Below are 8642 nucleotides of genomic sequence, written 5' to 3'. Positions count from 1 at the left end.
AGACTTAAACTTCTGAATAGGTATATTAAAATGTCTAGAGAAGTTATTGACAAGTTTAAAAAAAAAATGCATAAAAAAAATAACGGTTTTAAAATATGTAAATAATTTGAAGTTAATAGATTAATCAGTAACATTTAAAAGTATATCGTTTTTTTCTTGATATTCTCTTTTTATATTAATTCTGAATTAGTTGTATGTATTGTGAAAAAAGATTCACTTTGTCTTAGTTTTGGGTACTTATTACTCATAATATAAAACAACAACAAATGTTTTTTTATGTTGATAAAACCTATTTAAATTTTACATAACATTTCAAAAAAAATCTTCTGCATTAATCAACTAAAATTAAAAGGCGTATCACCAATTCACCGACTTAATTTGAGCCACCTCTCCTTTTTAAAATGTTCTGGTACCGTTCCTTCCAACAGTTTTGTAATTTCTTAAATTTGTTATTAATTTCTAATTAACCTTAAATAACTACAAATATTTTTGTCAAACAGGGAATAATCAGTTTTTTGGAATAATGTAGGTAATGAATTGATTTAAAATTTATTTTATTTTATTTAAATAATGCCATGCAATTTCATATCAAGCACTATATTACAAATGTTATTTAATGCATAGTGACTTTAGCCTAGATCAATGGCATGTAGTGGCATGGTGAACTTGAAATATTGTTCAGAGGCTAGTTTAATACTTCACCCACCTAGTAACACCAATAAGCAGGTTAATAACTGAACCAGATAAAGGCAATCACTATAATATTGGTAACTACCTGTTGTAGTTATTTCTAAAATAGGTCTATACTACTATAGTTAATAGGTACTTAATACTTCATTGTCACCTATTAGCCATTACTCACTCACCACTATTTAAAAAACGCAGTGTCGTCCGGCCCTCGATTATCCCCCTCCGCCTTCGCCACTCCTTATAGCACAAAACTAAAATTATTCAATTTAATTGTTTCATTTGAACCATTTATATTTTATATTGATGAAACAAACCGTATTCATCAATTCAACATAATATTAAATTCGCGTTGAAGAAACGACAATAATATGTTTGAATTGTACTCGACGTAAGATATGCAACATCCACGCTTCAGTGTATACTAAGTGGTGGTAGGTCGGTAGAACTACTAAAACCGAACACCCATAAGATTATTAATTGGGGCCTTCCAACTAAAAAAAAAAACAAGTAAAAAGTGCAGTGATAACAATTTTATAATTAAAATTACCGTTCGTGTGATTTGTTTTCGTTTTTACTGTCTTTAACTCTTTAAATATCAATATGACAATATACCCAGACCCATTTTTTGAAAACTGTTTAAATCTTAAATCTCCATGACGTAGTTAATAGCAATGACAGCAAAATAAATATATAAATACCTGGATATCTACGTTATAATGGTAGTAGTTACTAGATATCTACATATTATATAGAACTACCTACTAAGTACCAAAACTGAAATTATACAATCAGTATTCAGCAGAAACTTCGCACTGGTAACAAATTTTAAAATAGTAAAATAGAGCAAAACATAAAAAAACAAGCATAAGAAATTTTAAATTCAGTAAGGAAAAATGCTGTTTTAGCTTCAATAAGGAATGAAAATATATCCTTTTCTTTGAGCTGAAGAATATGTTGTTGTTACCGAGCTGTGGTATGTTTATATTTAGTCGTGTACCAATGTAATTTTTAAATCTTAAATGTACAAACGTAATATTATACGAAGAATATTAATTACAGAACTTTCATTTCTAGAGACTAAAGTGAACTTTATACTATTTTTTTCTTATCTCCCTCCCCCCACTTATCGTTAAGACATTAATTGTCATGTATTTGTATTGAATGTATCACTCTAAAATATTATTTAAACTGAGGAGTTTTTTAAAAAACTACATGCTCCCTTCATTGCCACCCCCACCGCTGTAAACACCTCAGCCTACCATCTCTTACGATTTTCTAATCCTATTACTATGTAATTTCATTAAATTCATTGTTTACACTTCTCGGCTTAAGTATGTTACTTATAGGTACCATTGTACAAGAACAACGTATTTACTGTGGAACTCAGCAATAAAATATAATGCTAAAACTCAAATAACAGAGAAATATAAAAATAATAATAATCACGTTATTATCCTTCTAGAATAATATATCATAAAAATCTATAAAAAAAATTGTGGTGAGGCATATAAAACAAAACAGTACCAACTTTACATGCCGAATTGAGTTATATTTTAATCCCTCCCCATAGATGCAGCCACATTGCCTGCAACGTGTGTTAGTAATGTTCAATACAAAGGGTCGTTCCCCTCGGAATACGACACACTGAGTCATGCGCGCCTCGCCCCTTTGATAGCATTTATTTCTCTTTTAAAGACTCACGGCCTCGTCACTGGTTACATCTTGTGTCCTCGGTTTTTCGATATTATCCGCTTATACTCTACTACTGAATTTCTGCACGCATATATAGTTACCATTGAAATACTTTTGTTTATACGAACTATGAACTAAACATTTATGTTGCAAAAATTAAAACCTTGGATACGATTTGAGAAAAAGAAATCGTAATGGAATGTCGAAAACATTCTCTGCTACTCATAACAGGTGTTTTCTATGTTACAACCTTGATTGTATTTTACAAATTTTTGTGGTTGAATTATTCTATGTGAACTATTCTTAACGGCTTGTTTTTACCTTATGGTTCAAGTTCATTGACATTTTATTATTCTCATGTAAATTGTTTTTAGTGAATTGGTCCAAAAAGGTATTCTGCACCAACTGTTTATTTGAGTAATGATTCAATTGCAAATATGTTCAAAATCTGTTGAAAATTACATTGCATGCTATGACTGAACGACCGTATACATATACAGATTTGTGTAACACTGCAGTAGCTCAACTATATACGTTTTTCTTAAGATGATGTATGATATATATATATTGTGTGCTAATGATTTTTTATTATTAAGAACTTTTATACTTGTGTTAAAGTCAATAGTGATGTATACAATATGGTAATTGGTAAAAAAGACCAAGGAAAAAAAGAACACGGAAAAAAGAACAAGTAAAAAAGAACACGGAAAAAAGAACAAAGGAAAAAAAGAACAATTTTTAAAAATTTTAAACAGTGTCCCACTAATCAATATTCTTTAAAAAAAAAATTTTAATATAATGCATAGACACTGCTATATTTTTGGTATTATTTATTATTATTATTATTATTATTTATTATAAAAAAAATACGAAACATAAATTTTTGATTTAGAACGTTCATCGAACTCGGAGACACCTCGAGCATAAATCTCGACTGGATTTGTACAGGATGTCATAGCCATTAATTTCATTTTTGATACTGCTTTCATAACAATTTCCATTTCAAATGTATTTAAAAAATTGAAGTATAAAAATTTAATGAAAACACTTGAACACTTCAATGACTGTCAATAGACTAAAATATGTTCACTCAAATTATAGCTCTAAAGTATGAAAAGGTCACCTATAGTCAACTATAAGGGCACTAGGATTACTTAGGGCATTTCCAGTAATAAAAATGTATCTTACTCTATATTATTATACTAAGCTTTATTGTATTTATGTTTCGTATTTTTTTTATTATAAATAATACCAAAAATATAGCATAAGTGTCTATGCATTATATTAAAATTTTTGTTTTAAAAAATATTGATTAGTGGGACACTGTTTAAAATTTCTAAAAGTTGTTCTTTTTTTCCTTTGTTCTTTTTTTCCGTGTTCTTTTTTACTTGTTCTTTTTTTCTGTGTTCTTTTTTTCCTTGGTCTTTTTTTCCTAGACTCATACAATATACCATATGCAAACAGTGGGGATTGACCCGGGGTGATTGTCCAATGTCCATTTTAACTTAGAACCCTTGATTTGTGTGTAGCCTACACAGTGTAGGTATATTTATTAATACAACACAACAGAGTTTCTAGGATGCAATAAAGTGTTATCGTGTCTTTTAATTCCAAGTAATTGCATTTATAGTGAAATGTGAAACAAATTTTAAAATTAAACTCGTTGAAATGCGATTTCAGTAATATTAACATAATATTATAGTAATTGTATTATTTTCAAATAATTAAAGCCTCTATATGAAGTTTTAAAAGGGAGAACTCGTTTAATATGACTATATAAGAATCTCATGCAATAATAAATGATAATATTAATTTTTTTATCATCAAATAAAATATTAAACAAAAGGGAGACAGCAGAAAGTTTAGATGACACCCCTCCAATAAGCACCTATTACCTATACTATTGGTTATTATTTATAAATTGGTAGGTTAATAGAGACTAATATTTGTGATCAATGATATACATTAGGCAGTAGGCACCTATAGATTTACAAATATTATTTATATTTACTATTTAGGTATTAGAAATAAGAAATGTATACCTAGCAATGAACAGGTTTCCAAATCGGGGTAGTCGTTTTGCTGTATTGTATACGTCGTTCAGTCGTTGTAATGGAATAATTCAATGATACATCATTGCATAAGGTACGAAAAACGATTCTGAGCAGAAACCTCTAGAGTTACCATCTATTACAAATGATAAAATCCTTCTTATTTATTTTATTAGTTTATTACTATAGATAGTATTTAATTTATCTATTGGTAAGAATATTCAAGGTTGATATGTTGAATTTATTTTTGCCAAGACATTAATATTATTGTTAATAACTATATAATAAGTCAATAGGTACCTACGTCAATACCGAGTATGTTGATACCGTAGAACGGTGGTCTTGGTTTTTACTGGTATAAATAACTTATCTGATAATAATACATAAATTTTTTTTAGTAGTGTTTGAAAATAATAATTTAAGTAATAGTTAAATGTTTCAAGCGTAAAAGAATAATATTTTTAGATAATAACCAAAAACAAAAATGCTTTGAGGATAAGTCATCAAAAAAATTTTAACTTCTTGCCACATTGTATAGTTCTGTCACAAAAAAAATTTAAAAAAACAGTGCTTTTGTGTTTTTAATATTTGAAAATTGTTATAAGAGCAACTTATAAGGAATCTTGTATTAAATCCTCAAACCTTAAAGATATAAGCATTTAAAATGTGTATGAATTTTTCACTACAAAATAACAAGCAAATTTTGGAGACAACACGGGCCACATGGGTGGTGTCCTCTTAACTGAAATTGCAAAATATGCTGTTTATGTGGAATACTTTTACGGAGATTAACTTGTGACGCTTAAACATCATAAATTGTGCTTCAGCGTGGTTACAGGTAGTCAGAACTCAGAAGTCAGGACGTCAGGTATTGACTGTAAGGTTCTATACTGTTGTGGTGCGTCGTATTCGTCAGTGACGGTAAAACGGTGCAGGAAGGTGGTATACATTTTGCGGAGGCGAACGCCGCTGCCCAAAAATATGATAGCCAACAGGAGCGTATTCATGAGTTTATGGATGACTAAGAGGACTCCAGGCCTTCTTCTGAAAACCTCTGATTTTTAAAAATTAAGTGTTATGTTTCTGTATATTATATATATATGTAATTCATATTGGTATTATTACGCTATGGAGCGTGTTTTTTTTTCGTTCCTAACTTCTTCTTAAACTGGCTTAAAAAGATATAAAAGTGCTTCAATTTTCAACTAGTTTTGGATGAGAAAATCGAAATTAGTTGATACCGAGTGAGGCAGAGGGAATCAAAAGTATAAATTTAAAATTTAAAATATTAACTCTTAGATATCCCAACATTTAGCAAATTCAAATAAATTAACCGTCTGAAAAATTACAATGAATACTGTTTTATTAATTATGTACATTTTAATAAAAATATGTTTGAATTATCCATTGTACTTATGTTAAATCAAGCATATATATATACATAAATCTATATGGGTTCAGTGTGTACCTACATACACACTGCAATAGTTTAATACATAATTCGTTACTATTATATTTGTTGCTGGCAACAAGCGAGCCTCGAGCTTTGACCTAGTTATATTTGATAATAATAATAATAACAATGAGTACAAACATATTTGTGGTTCCATACTATATTATATATAGGCAACTAGAAATAATTAACACAACCGGATACATGAAAAAAGGAAGTTTCATTTTAAAATAATAGTATATTATATAGTACACACAAAACTATAAAAGATAACGATCTGCGTTAGCGTTCTGCGCTTAGGTATTTATTAAAAAAAATCTAATTGGCTTAATTAAAAAAAAAACTAATTTAAAAAATGCATTTTCATACTCATTATAACACATACAGTTGTGTTTGAAAATTTTTCGTAAGAACTATAATTGAATACCAAGAAAAAAAATATTGTATACGGTAGGTACACCCATAGTTGTTGTATGAAATGGAAAATTTTTTTTTCATCTTTCACCTCTCAAGGTCAAATTCCTAAATATTTATTATAATGAGGTATATTGCCTAGCAATAGCTATTGATACATACGGTACACACAGTATAAACTATAAAGTAGAATAGCACAAAACATAATAATATATGCGTAATATACACATAATTATACATATTTTATTATACAACTTCTCCGAAAAAGTCTATAACATTGGTTTTCTTGGTCTAAGCTATTTCGAATTGTCCAGACTACATTGATTGTGATGATTTGTGTGTATAACACAGTAACACACTATTACTGTATAAATATACTATATATATTTATATGGTATACTATTGCTGAGTATTGGTGCTAATTATTATTTTTTATAAAGGTCACATAGCGTCTATATGGTATATTAATTTAATATTAATATTTTAACATAACATTATTTATACAACAAATACAACGTAGTAATCTGTGATTTAAAAAAAATTATAAACGTACATGATTGATTGCGACATATTGTACAATTAACATTTTTGAAAATTTTTCATAACTAATAATATAATAATATTTTTATGTGGAATTATGATGAAAATTTAAAATATTCGTCTAGGGTTTTATTCTAAAATCTCGTATGCTATATAAACTAAAAATTAATCTATTTATGATTCCATTATTAGTAATTATTAATTATATCTACTTTAAGGAGCAAACATTATTGATTATTGATTATAATTCACATACAATGGAATTCGTTAATTCGTTAATTCGTAATACAATTCTATTACAACTAGCAGTAGGTACCTATAGGTATTTATATTTTTTTGCCAATTGGTCACAAATTCGATAGATATATTTTGTTATCATTTATAATAGCATTATAGCAATATGCTATGATATTAGTTGATTTAGTTTTTGTATGGTAATTTATATGACTGAAACATCCTATACATGAGTACCTACATTAAAAATGTAGCTTAATAAATATAAATTACTATTATTACTTTTAGACTTTAGTATTATTAATTATATTATTTATCAGGCTAAGGTTAATATATACATACATTTAAAAAACTATAAGTTGGTTTTATTTTTGTTATTTTTTTGTCGGGACGTTTCACGGATGTACCTAATATAATAGTACATAATATAAATACCTATTAAATATATAATGCAATATTATTTGTACGCTGTATTTGTGCGCAAAGAGTTTAATTCGGTTGGCCACTTTTAAATTGCCTTGTTGTTTCTCGAAGTATGCGTATGATCGCGATACGAATAACAACGCGCATAATCTATGGCGCATATTATCGTTTCTTCTGAAATCGCACATCGCCAGCACGCGGCAAAAGTTGTTGAACATCACAACACACGTGGAAGACGAACAATTATTTTTCGGTCGGGGTCCACCCTAACATAGCAGTGTTTATGTGATATTTTTATCGTCCGTACTCCGTATTATATCGTGGCTTTTCGTTTTCGAGTCTTCAACGATCATAATGTAATTATCGACATATTATTTCGAAACGAATTCTTCGCTAGCATTGTCGTCCGCATATCATTGCAGCAGCACTGTTACTGGCGCGGCGGTATTATTATAGTTGCATATTATTTATTTATCATTGTGACGGCCGGACTCGTAAAAATCCATCATTGTGAAATGTTAATTTCCCGCCCGCAAATATAAGCGAGCGCGCCAACAAATCGTCGTGCGTACTGGCGGCGTTCTCTCTAAAATCCGGGTGGCGTACACATTGCATACCTACATAATATAATTTATATGTATATATGTATACACTATACGTACGCATGGGTTTGCGAAGAATTTCTAGAACGCGCGACCCGACGCCGTTGTCATCGTCGTCATCGTCTTTGCGCAAATTTCATTGACCCATTCCGTTTAATATATATTACAACGTTCTTATATACATACAGTGATCAGCAGGTCACTCGGTCTATAATATAATATACGTGCATCAGTAGATATTATTATATTATGATCTATATTATTATTCAGTATTCTATGATGATATTATATTATTAATGACGAAATCAAATTAAAAAATACTATCGAGCCTCCGTAAATGATCAGTGCCATCAGAACTATACTCAAGGGCGGATCTAGGGGAGGGGGGCACTGGGGGGTCAAGTGCCCCTTCCGTTCACATGAGAAACACAATATAATTTTTCATTAATTGTTAAAAATCCGCGTCGTAAAAATGTTTTTAATTTAAGTGCCCCATTCCGTATACGGCGATTCTGGATCCGCCGCCCTTGACTAGATTATTCA

This window comes from Myzus persicae, unplaced genomic scaffold, assembly GCF_001856785.1.
Source record: "Myzus persicae strain clone G006 unplaced genomic scaffold, MPER_G0061.0, whole genome shotgun sequence".
NCBI classification, from domain to species: domain Eukaryota; kingdom Metazoa; phylum Arthropoda; class Insecta; order Hemiptera; family Aphididae; genus Myzus; species Myzus persicae.
The sequence above is the reverse complement of the archived record's forward strand: the minus strand, read 5'-3'. Positions refer to the sequence as shown.